Source organism: Petromyzon marinus, chromosome 9, assembly GCF_048934315.1.
Source record: "Petromyzon marinus isolate PM22_M1 ecotype Great Lakes invasive population chromosome 9, UKy_Petmar_22M1.pri1.0, whole genome shotgun sequence".
In the NCBI taxonomy this organism is placed as follows: domain Eukaryota; kingdom Metazoa; phylum Chordata; class Hyperoartia; order Petromyzontiformes; family Petromyzontidae; genus Petromyzon; species Petromyzon marinus.
The window spans coordinates 1,007,810-1,019,901 of record NC_133675.1 but is presented as its reverse complement, the minus strand read 5'-3'; positions in this window follow the sequence as shown (position 1 = coordinate 1,019,901).

Below are 12,092 nucleotides of genomic sequence, written 5' to 3'. Positions count from 1 at the left end.
TGGGGCTCCCACTCCTCTCCTCGCAAGTCCCCTCTGCTGCCCTCTCATTGTACCTTTGCCTCCTCGAGCTCCTTCCTCTCAGTCGAGAGGTGGCCCTGCTGCTGCAATGCTGATGTTGCAATGCTGATGCTGCAATAAGGGTAGTGGAACCTACATAGGTTGCTGCGTCCCAGGCCAGCTGCATCTGTCCTAGTGGTTGATTCTCAAACCTCTGCTGTTCCTGTAGCACAGCAGCTACCCTGTCTACCGTCCCAAACAAATCGTGAGGAGACGATAACAGCTCCCTCCGTGATGGTCCCGTGGTAGGAGCGACCAACACGCACAGGCACCACCACACAGCAACCACTACACACGCAACCACCACACACAGCCACCACTACATGCACAGCCACCACAGCCACCACCACACAACCACCACCACACACAGCCACGACTACATGCACAACCACTACCACCACGCACAACCACCACCACATGCGCAGCCACCACCACAACACACCCACCGCCACACACAGCTACCACCGCACGCACAGCCACCATCACACACACAGCCACCACCACACAACCACCATGAACAGCCACCACCACGCACAGCCATCGCCACATGCACAGCCACGACCACAAAATAGCCACCACGACCCACAACCACCAGCACATGCACAGCCACCACTACACGCACAGCCACCACCACACGTATAGCCATCACCAGACACCACCACTACGCACAGCCAGCAGACACAGCCAGCACCACCCACACAGCCACCATGGCATGTACAACCACCACACAGCCCCCATTATACCGACAGCCACCACGACCACACAGCCACCACACCCACAACCACCACACAGTCACCACCACACACATAGCCACCACACCACGATGCACAGCTAACACCACACACAGCCACCACCACATGCATAGCCACCATCACATGCATAGCCACCATCACATGCATAGCCACCACCACATGCATAAGCACCACCACATGCATAACCACCACCACACGCACAGCCACCACCATGCACAGCCACCACCGAATGCACAGCGACCACTCCGCACAGCCACCACTCCGCACAGCCACCACCATACGCACAGGAACCACCATGAACATAGCCACCACCACGCACAGGCACCACCACCACAGCAACCACCACGAACACAGCCACCATCACGCACAGCCACCACCACGCACAGCCACCATGCATAGCCACCACGCACAGCCACCACCTTGCACAGCCACCAACGAACACAGCCACCAACGAACACAGCCACCACCAAACGCACAGCCACTACCACACGCACAGCCACCACACGCACACCCACCATCGCACGCACAGTGACCACGCACATCCGCCACCACACAGCCACCACCATGCACATCCACCACCATACACAGCTACCACCACGCACAGCCACAACCACGCACAGCCACAACCACGCACAGCCACCACCATTCGCACAGCCACTAAAACACGCACGGCCACCATCGCAAGCACAACCACGACACACATAGCCACCACCACCCTGAACACAGCCACCACCACGCACAGCCACCACATACAGCCACCACCAAACAGCCACCATCACGCACAACCACCACCGGACGCACAGCCACCATCACGCACAGCCACCACCGGACACAGCCATTACCACACACGGCCACCACCGCACGCAGCCACCACCACTCATATCCATCACCGCACACACAGCCACTATACGCACAGAAACCACCACACGCATAGCCACCACATGCACATCCACCACCATACACAGCCACCGCCATACACAGCCACAACCATGCACAGCCACCACCGAAAACACAGCCACCACCACGCATAGCCACCACCACGCACAGCAACCACCACAAACAGCCACCACCACGCATAAGCCACCACGAACATCCACCACCACGCATAGCCACCACCACGCACAGCCAACACCACCACGAACACAGCCACCATCACGTACAGCCACCACTGGACGCACAGCCACCACCACACGCACAGCCATTACCACACGCAGACACCATCTAACGCACAGCCACAACCGCACGCAAAACCACCACACGCACAGCCACTACAACACGCAAAGCCACCATCGCGCACACAGCCATCATTGCACGCACTGCCACCACCACACACAGCCACCATCGCACGCACAGCAACCACATGCACAGCCACCACCATGCACAGCCACCACCACGCCTAGCCACAACCACGCACAGCCACAACCACGCACAGCCACAACCACGCACAGCCACCACCGAATGCACAGCGACCACTCCGCACAGCCACCACCATATGCACAGCTACCACCATGCACAGCCACCACCACGCATAGCCATTACCACACGCAGACACCATCTAACGCACAGCCACAACCGCACGCAAAACCACCACACGCACAGCCACTACAACACGCAAAGCCACCACCGCGCACACAGCCATCATTGCACGCACTGTCACCACCACACACAGCCACCATTGCACGCACAGCGACCACATGCACAGCCACCACCATGCACAGCCACCACCACGCACAGCCACAACCACGCACAGCCACAACCACGCACAGCCACCACCGAATGCACAGCGACCACCATATGCACAGCTACCACCATGCACAGCCACCACCACGCATAGCCACCACCAAACGCACAGCCACCACCGAACACATAACCACGCACAGCAACCACCACGAACAGCCACCACCACGAACAGCCACCACCATGCACAGCAACCACCATGAACACAGCCACCACCACGCATAGCCACCATCAAACGCACAGCCACCACCAAACACATAACCACGCACAGCAACCACCACGAACAGCCACCACCACGAACAGCCACCACCACGCATAGCAACCACCATGAACACAGCCACCACGACGAACAGCCACCACCACGCATAGCTACCACCACATGCACAGCCACCTCCACGCACACAGTTAACAATGCACGCGCAACTACCACACTCACAGCCACCACCACACACAGCCACCACCCTACACGCAAAGCCACCACCGAACACAGCTACGACCATGCACAGCCACCCCCATGCACAGCCACCACCAAGCACACAGCCAGCACCAAGCACACAGCCAGCACCAAGCACACAGCCAGCACACGGACAGCCACTACAACACGCACAGCCACCACCAAACGCACAGCCACCACCGCACGCAAAACCACCACACGCACAGCCACGACAACACACACAGCCACTACAACACGCACAGCCACTACAACACGCACAGCCACTACAACACGCAGCCACTACCACATGAACAGCCACCACATACAGCTACCATCGCACGCACAGCAACCACATGCACAGCCACCACCATACACAGGCACCACCAAGCACAGCCACCACCAAGCACAGCCACGGCCATGCACAGCCACCACTGAATGCACAGCGACCACTACGCTCAGCCACGACTGGCTGATGCACCACCTGTGCCCCCAACTGTGCCAACTTGCTGTGCTTTAGCCACCCGGCGCTCCGCTCGTTGTTGTGAGCGTCGCTCCTCCACCCTCCGTAGTTGTTGGAGGGTGACTGCCTCCAACTGCCCAGTAGCGTCCTTCACGAGCCTTTTCCACAGAGGCCGATCTTGACACCGCTGGTACCAGTCATCGGCAAGAACACTCGGCTTCACGTCCTCCTGTACCACATCACTCCATCTCTTCTCTAGCCTGTGCCGCTCCCGTTTAGCCCCCTCGATCTGGCCGAACAAAAGCTGTTTGGGCATGCGGTGGCAGGGCATGTGGGCTACATGACTCAGTCAATGCAGCCTTGCCTGCCGGAGGAGCTCACCGATGGAACTTTGTCCACATCTTTCCTTTCAAGGATTTGTGAGCTTTTTACACAATCCAGCCTGGTTAAACCCAGGATGGATCGTAGGCAGGCCAGCCTAAATGTTTCTAACCAGCGAAGATGTTCCATTAGGGGGGGGGGGGGGGGTCCACGTTTTGCAAGCGTAGAGAAGGGAGGGAATGACCGTGGACGAGAAGACCTGAAGCTTCATGCGGAGTGATAGACCGGGTAGCTTCCACACAGCGTTATGCAACCGATGAAAATATCTCTGCTGTTAAACCTGATCCAGTCATGAGCACACTGCCAAGGTAACTCTCAACTCTCTCCACAACTGCCCTATCACCAATTGGGAGTTGTGGGGGTGGAGTGTCCGATGGTACAAAATACCCAGGCAGGTGCTTAGTTTTGGTGGGGTTCATGGTAAGGTCCCACCTCTTGGTGGCAAGCTCCAGGTTCAGCAGCAGCGCCTCCAACTCCTCCTCTGAGAGAGCAGCAATTACCAGATCATCGGCATACATAACGTGGTTGAACAATAGGGAGCCATCCCTTGACCGCACCCGGGCATCGATCAGCCTCCCATTGTATCTGTACCAAACAGAAATTCCTCCGGTACAGCTTTTGAAGGCTTCCCGAACTACGTGGTCGAAATATATGTTAAATAATGTGGGAGCTAGAGGACATCCCTGTCGCACCCCAAGGTGTACATGGAATGGCTCTGACTCCCGGCCACGTAGTTTTACCCGGGCCCGCTCACCATCATGAAGGTCCTTAATGATCATGAGCAGAGGTTCAGGGACTCCGAAAGCACGAAGAACAACCCAGAGCCCAGGCCTACTTATGGTATCATAAGCCTTGACCAGGCCAATAAAGCAGAGATGTAGGTCTTGTTGGAATTCCATACACCTCTGCTGTAGCAGACGGACAGAAAAAATGGCATCTGTGCAGGACTGCCCTTTCCTGAAACTACATTGGGGCTCCGCAAGCCTCTCCTCAGCGTGCCTAGCAAGGCGATGTTGAATAATCCTTGCCAGGACCATCCCTGGCACACTGAGGAGTGAGATGCCCATGTAGTTGTTACAGTCTGTGCGGTCCCCCTTAAATAGGGGGACACCAGGGCATCCTTCCAATCCTGCGGAACCTGTCCAGTGGTCGAGACTGTTGTTATGATGTCATGTAGGGCTGTCTGTGCACAAACGCCACCCTCCCTCAGCATTTCACTTGGGAGATCATCTCTGCCCGGTGCCTTTCCTTTTCTCAGACTCTGGATCGCCTTCAGTACTTCCTCAACAGATGGCACCTCAGCCAGCCACTCACAGGGGGTGACTTTTTAATCCAATATTTGAGGCATCGCAGCTCTCATCAGGGTAATCCCCACTTTGTCCCACGTTTTCCATGTGGAGGGATTTCCCCTGCCCCAGGACCTCACAGAAATGCTCAGCAAATCTGCAAACCTGTTCCTGGGGGTCAGAGATTGGATCACCGTTTTTTTCCCTAATGATGGTAATTGGTGTGGTGCTGCAGGTTACTTTTTGATGGAGTTAAATAGGGATTTGTGATCACGGGCCATTGAGGCAGACTCCATCTCTTCAGCAGCCCGCGACCACCACCCATCCTTGCAGTGCCTCATGGCTCTCCGAACCTCCGAGCGAAGGCTGCGGTAAGCCTCCTCATTCTCCGATGTGGGATGCTGTAACCGATGAGAATGGGCCTGTCGCTTTTTCTCGGCAAGCTTAAACACCTCCTCTGTCAGCCAGGGTCTCTGGGGAGGTCTGGACTGTGTACCCAAAGCAGCCATTGCAGCTGCATGAGCCACAGTCCTAAATCTCGCTCATTTCCCCTCGACATCTGGAGGAGTGGGGGACGATGACAACCCCTGCTGCAAGTGATGATGAAATTCTCGCTTGCAACTTTCATCAGCTAGCTGAGACCATGCCACTAAGGGTTTCAATAGGGTCCTGGGTGTACACCCACCACCAGAGTGGAAGAATGGCAGGCACATCTTACAATGACAAGTCAATGGTAAGTGGGCAGATCAGCTCCACGGTAGGTCCGGGTGTCAAGGACATGGGCCCGCATCCGCTGTTCCATCACTATGTAGTCCAGCAGATGTTCTTGCTTGGATCCGGCATGCATCGATGATGTCTGGATGCGCCGATGCCGGAACAACGTGTTGGTAATTACAAGCCCTATGGGCTGCACAAAAATCTAGCAGCCTCCTGCCGGTGTTATTGAGCTGATCTGACCCATTCCTTCCAATTACTCCAGACGAGGTGCCAGCATCATGACCAACTCGAGCATTGAAGTCACAGATGACTATCCCGATGGGCCACTTTAGCTAGCACCTGTGACAGGAGGTTATAGAAGGCATCCGACTCATCAGCCTTGCCTGCATCCCTCCACGGATGTTCGTCTTCAGTGGGGGCATAAGTAACCACGACCACCACTCCTTGCCTCTGTTTGATGGGAAGGTGAGCCCAAAGTAGCCTGGGGCTTACAGCTTCCCACACATCACCGCCATGCTCCCACGCCCCCTTCATTCTTTTATTTAAAAGAAGAGCCACACCCTGTTGTTTGTCAGTCTCCTGCCCCGAGTAGAGGACTGTCCACCCCTCATGATGGCAGGAGCCATAGCCGGTCCACCGGACCTCCTGAATACTACAGAGATCCAGGTGGTACCGGTCCAGCTCCCGACAGAGGAGTGGCAGCCTCTCCTCCGCAGTGAGCGTTCGAACATTTCACGTGGCCACACATTGGTTTTTTGTTGTTTCTGGAGGAGCCCCGAGGGTAAGGATTCAGTTTCCTGGCTCCGCCAAATGGGGTTTGGCCAGTAGACGCCATAGATACCTGTCCCCCCGGGGCCTCCGGCACAAGCTCAATTATTAAATTTTGTGGTCATGGTTTAGTGGTAATGAATTGAATGTGGAGGGGTTAGCAGCCCCTCGCACACATCCAGTGCCCCCATTTAGCCACTTTGGTGGTTACAAATGCCATCAGGAGAGAGGCCAATCGGAATTTGCCCTCCCCCCACGGCACTGCCCACGACAGCGTTGCCCGTCCGTTATAGCCGAGAGCCCTTGGCTATAACGCTGAGAGCTCTCATGATATTGTTTTTTCCGAGACGAAGGTACTCTGCAAACCTACGGGCTACTAACAAAGGTTTGTTCAAGAAGCCATCCATATATATAAACATAGACATAACTTCAACCGGGAAGATGGATATAAATTGAGCAATAATTGGAAGGATGTTATTAACCAGGTAAAACCTTAACTGCTTCATGGTTTGCCTTCATATCTACATCTCCAGTTTCTTCAGCCTCCCACTCCCAGCCCCGCTCACTTCCCCTCCCTCCCCCGGCATTTTGTCGTGCACGTGTCTTAGCTTGCAGGACTCCACTCCCCCTACCCCACACCCCCACCCTTTCTATCTCTCCTCCCTGGCTCCTCCCCCCCTCTTACCTATATAACCTCTTGTTACAGCAGCTCTTTTGCCCACTTCAGCAATTGTTTCTGGCTGTGGTTGTTCCACCTGATGACGGACGCTTGTGTTGCGCCTGAAATTTCGTGATTACATTTTTTTTATACCTACATGACTTTACCGAAAGAACCAAAGAATATGGATCCCTGCAGTCACGAAAACTTCACATCTAGATTGAATCGCCTCTACGGGGAGGGTTTTCACACATCTTTTAGAGCTTTTAACAGACAGCGGGACAAGAATGCGCAACTAATCGAGTCGCTGACCTTCCTTAAGAGATGCCGTGATAACAAGGTAATACCGATCGCATTTACACTCACATATGCTGCTGTCACTTCTAATGCTAAATGGATCTTGTTTAAAGCCAGCCTATCACTAATCTCAGAGATAATAATGCTCCATTTTGAACTTGATCATTTAGACAAGACTCTTACATTCACACCTAATATGAACAGATTAAATGTCCACTTCTGATTGGGACCATGTAGATAACATGACAGTCTCCTCTACTAATTCAATGTCAACCAAATGTAAAGTTAACTTGATCGCTAAATTCAACCTGTCAAAAAAGAAGCCAGATCCACATGTTAAAAAGTTAGATGTTAAGATTGTCAATCAGTAACATCCCAATCTCTGACAGCCTAAAATCGGTACTAGCTATAGGGTTGAATTTCGCAGTCACCCCTAAACATATCCCAGTGGATGATATAATCTCCCAGGTCGTCGTAGCCCTCAAAGGCTTGGAACACATCCCGACAGACGTTGCTAGATCTGAAATTGCCACCATCCTTAAACATGCTTAGAAACCCATTAGTAACATCAGCAAAGACGAGCGCTCTGAACTCGCAAAATTGAAAAAGAGAGATGACAGTCATCCCCTCGGCCGACAAGGGCAGTGCTACTGTCATCATGGATAAAACCACATACTACAACAAAATCCAGGACCTTAATGATGGCAGCGACACCAAAATTAACAGAGATCCTACTAACAGTCTGACTACAAAAACCAACAATATCATTACCAGTTCGACTTCTCTAATCGAACCAGTCAAACGGCTCTCCCTAAAACCTTCTTCTACTAGACCACCCAGATTCTATGGTCTTCCTAAGATCCATAAAGAAGGCACTCCACTTCGGCCCTCGTTTCCACTATCAACTCACCTACCTACAAGCTGGCCCGTTTTCTGTCTGATACCTTGCTTCCATTCACTGGCAAGACTACCTCAGCAGTACATAACTCAGCTCACTTGGTCTCTCTAATCAAGGGCATTTTACTGTCCCCAGATGATTTTCTCGTCAGCTTTGATGTAGTTTCTCTGTTCACCAAGGTTCCTGTGCCTGACACCTTAGCAATAATTTAAGATTTAGTCCAACATGGACTGAACCCTGATGTTCCTACTCTGGTTAGGTACTGCCTTACCAACACTTACTTCACCTGGAATGGTACTTTCTACAAACAAGATGAAGGTAACCCCATGGGTTCCCCCTTATCACCAGTGATAGCGAATGTTTTCATGGAGAAATTTGAAACATGCCATCCAGACAACCACCCTACGTCCTTCCTTGTGGAAGAGATGCAGATGACACTTTCGTGATTTGGCCACATGGCCTGCCAGCATTGAACCAATTTCTCAACCACATTAATTCCATACACCTATCCATCAAATTCACCATGGAAGTGGAGAAGGATGGGAAGCTACCATTCCTGGATGTTTTGTTTGAGAAGAGACCTGATGGCTCGTTGGGACACTGTCTACACGAAAGCCACCCTCAGATTCCTATCTGAAACCGGATTCCCACCACCATCCGGCAAAAAAGAATTCCCTCATCAAAACACTACACCATAGGGCCCATTGCATTTCTGACCAACACCACCTAGCCAGTGAACTGGAACACGTACACCAGGCCCTCAAGATGAATGGGTACTCGGACCGTATTATTCGCAAAGCTGTGTCTCCAACCAGGGAGAAACAACCCCCTGAGATGCCGATCAAAACCATCATGTACAGTACACAATCCGTGATGTAATCCCATCTGTGAAGGATGTCATTCCTGACATGCAATATCCTGGAGTCTACAAACTAAGTTGCACATGTGGTGGGTGTTACATTGGGAAAACGAAACGACATATCTCGGACCGTGTTCGTGAGCACAAGTCAGATCTGAAACACGACATAACTAATACCTCCACCGTGGCTGACCATTGCTATAACGCTGAGGACTCTCATGATATTGTTTTTTCCGAGACCAAGGTACTCTGCAAACCTTCGGGCTAGTATCAAAGGTTTGTTCATGAAGCCATCCAGATATATAAACATAGACATAACTTCAACCGGGAAGATAGATACAAATTGAGAAATAATCGGAAGGATGTTATTAACCAGGTAAAACCTTAACTGCTTTATGGTTTGCCTTCATATCCGCATCTCCAGTTTCTTCAGCCTCCCACTCCCAGCCCCGCTCTCTTCCCCTCCCTCCCCCGGCATTTTGTCGTGCACGTGTCTTAGCTTGCCGCACTTCACTTCTCCAAATCCCACACCACCACCCTCTCTATCTCTCCTCCCTGGCTCCTCCCCCCTCTCTTACCTATATAGCCTCTTGTTGCAGCAGCTCTTTTTCCCACTTCAGCAATTGTTTCTGGCTGTGGTTGTCCCACCTGATGACGGACGCTTGTGTTGCGCCCGAAACGTGATTCAATTTATTTCATTTTTTATACCTACGTGACTTTACCGAAAGAACCAAAGAGTATGGATCCCTGCAGTCACGAAAACTTCAAATCTAGGTAGGGGGTTGTTTTGCCGGACCCACACAGCCACCACCACACACACAGTCACCACATGCACAGCCACCACCACACACACAGCCATGACCGCATGCACAGTGACCACATGCACATCCACCACCACACCCAAACACCGCAAAGCACAGCCACGACCACACACAGCCACCACCGAATGTGTAATGAGTGTCTCCAACACGGTAAGTAACTTCAGTTTGTTTATTCAATATATCTCAGTACAGCCACGTTGTCTCCGTCTCTCTCTTTTACGGATGTCTACCTGTCTTGTGGCTACTCTGCCTCGCGCTACGTGGCGCTCACCCGCTCACGAACGCACCGCTGAACGTTCCAGAGGCTTCCCTGGTAGAGCTGCCCCTCACCCTTACCCCAGATATAAACCCCACTATGGATAAACCATGGACTGTATTAGTAATGTACACCCCCCCAATAATCCAGGAGATGGCGTTCTCATTACATCACCACCCCCCGTGATAATAAAAATCTAGCCATCCATGCTAAGGAAGGACAACGTAAGACAGAGCGCCATCAGCCACCAAACATAACACAACTAGAAATTGATATAGAACTGAATGTTAGACCCCCAAAGCGCAATAACCACACATCTGAAGAGGAACACACAACGTAGAACCCAGAATAGCTTAAGAAAACCGTGACGATTTAGAGTGTGTTCGCATAGCCGGTCCATCCACCAACGGCAGAACAGGAACACCGGCCGGTGGGAGCAGCGGTCCAGCAGAGGGCGATGCAGCCGGATCCCGTATAGATGGGCATGGGGGAACAGCGACGTCCTTCGGACCCGCAGTCACCCTCAAGGGCGCTGTGGGCAGCAAAGAAACAGGCTGCGGAAGATCACCCTGCACAGGGGCGAGAGGTCCGTTGGCCACATCAGGCACCGTGATTTGCGGATGACAATGGTGCCACAGGAGCAACAAACGGTTTCAATCGCGACGGGTGAACGAACCAACGCCGGCGACCGTGACGAACACGCTGAGGACGCAAAACCTCAACAATCGTCATGGGTCCTTGCCATGGCTTGTGGAGCTTAGCAGAACTACCGAAAGGCACCTGCAGGCAATGAAGCCACGCTTCATCCCCAACCGACCATAGAATGTCCCCTTTTGACTGGCGTGCACAATGCTCATTCCGAGCCTGAGTCTTAGAGGTATTCACCCTGGCAGCCTCGCGCGCCTCCGAAACGCGCTGAAGGGACTGTTGAATGTAATCGGGAAGAGTTGACTTAGGAGGTACAATCGTGCAGTCCATTTGAACATCAACAGGCGGCGTGTTCTCCCTCCCATACATAGGAAGAATGGCGAGTATCCCGTAGAGGCGTGAGGCGCCATCCGCTAAGCGGAGAGGACGCTGGGTATCTGCAGATCCCAGTTGGCCTGTCGTTCATCAACTGTCTGACACAACATGGCGGACAAGGTACGATTCAACCCCTCAACCATACCATCTGTCTGGGGGTGGTAGGGAGACGTAGATATCTTCCTGGTACCGAAGGCAGCATACACATCACGCAGCAGCTAAGAAGCATAATTCCTACTCTGATCGGTGAGCAACTTTTCCGGCGCCCCCTTATCCATGACATAGCCATTCACAAAGTTATCAACAATGGATAAAATGGATTGATCTGGCAGAGGCCACGCCACAGGCCAATGGGAAAAATATTCGACGCCGACGAGGATACATTTATTTCCACGAGGTGTCACAGGGCACGGCCCTAGCACATCAAAGGCAGGCAACCATTTCATTGACACGCATGGCGGAAATCGATTGCAAGGGTGGAACATAACGCTGCCAGGGCGACTTCCACCATGCACACTCGGTGCACGACCGAAGCGCCCTAATGACATTGGAAGTCATACCTGGCCAATAGCAATCCCTATGAAGGGTAAGCAACGTTTCCTGAACGCCAAGATGGAAAAGGCGTTCACAGTGCAACATGCGGATCAGCCCCGCATGGAGGGAATTAGACACAACCAATCGTACCCGAA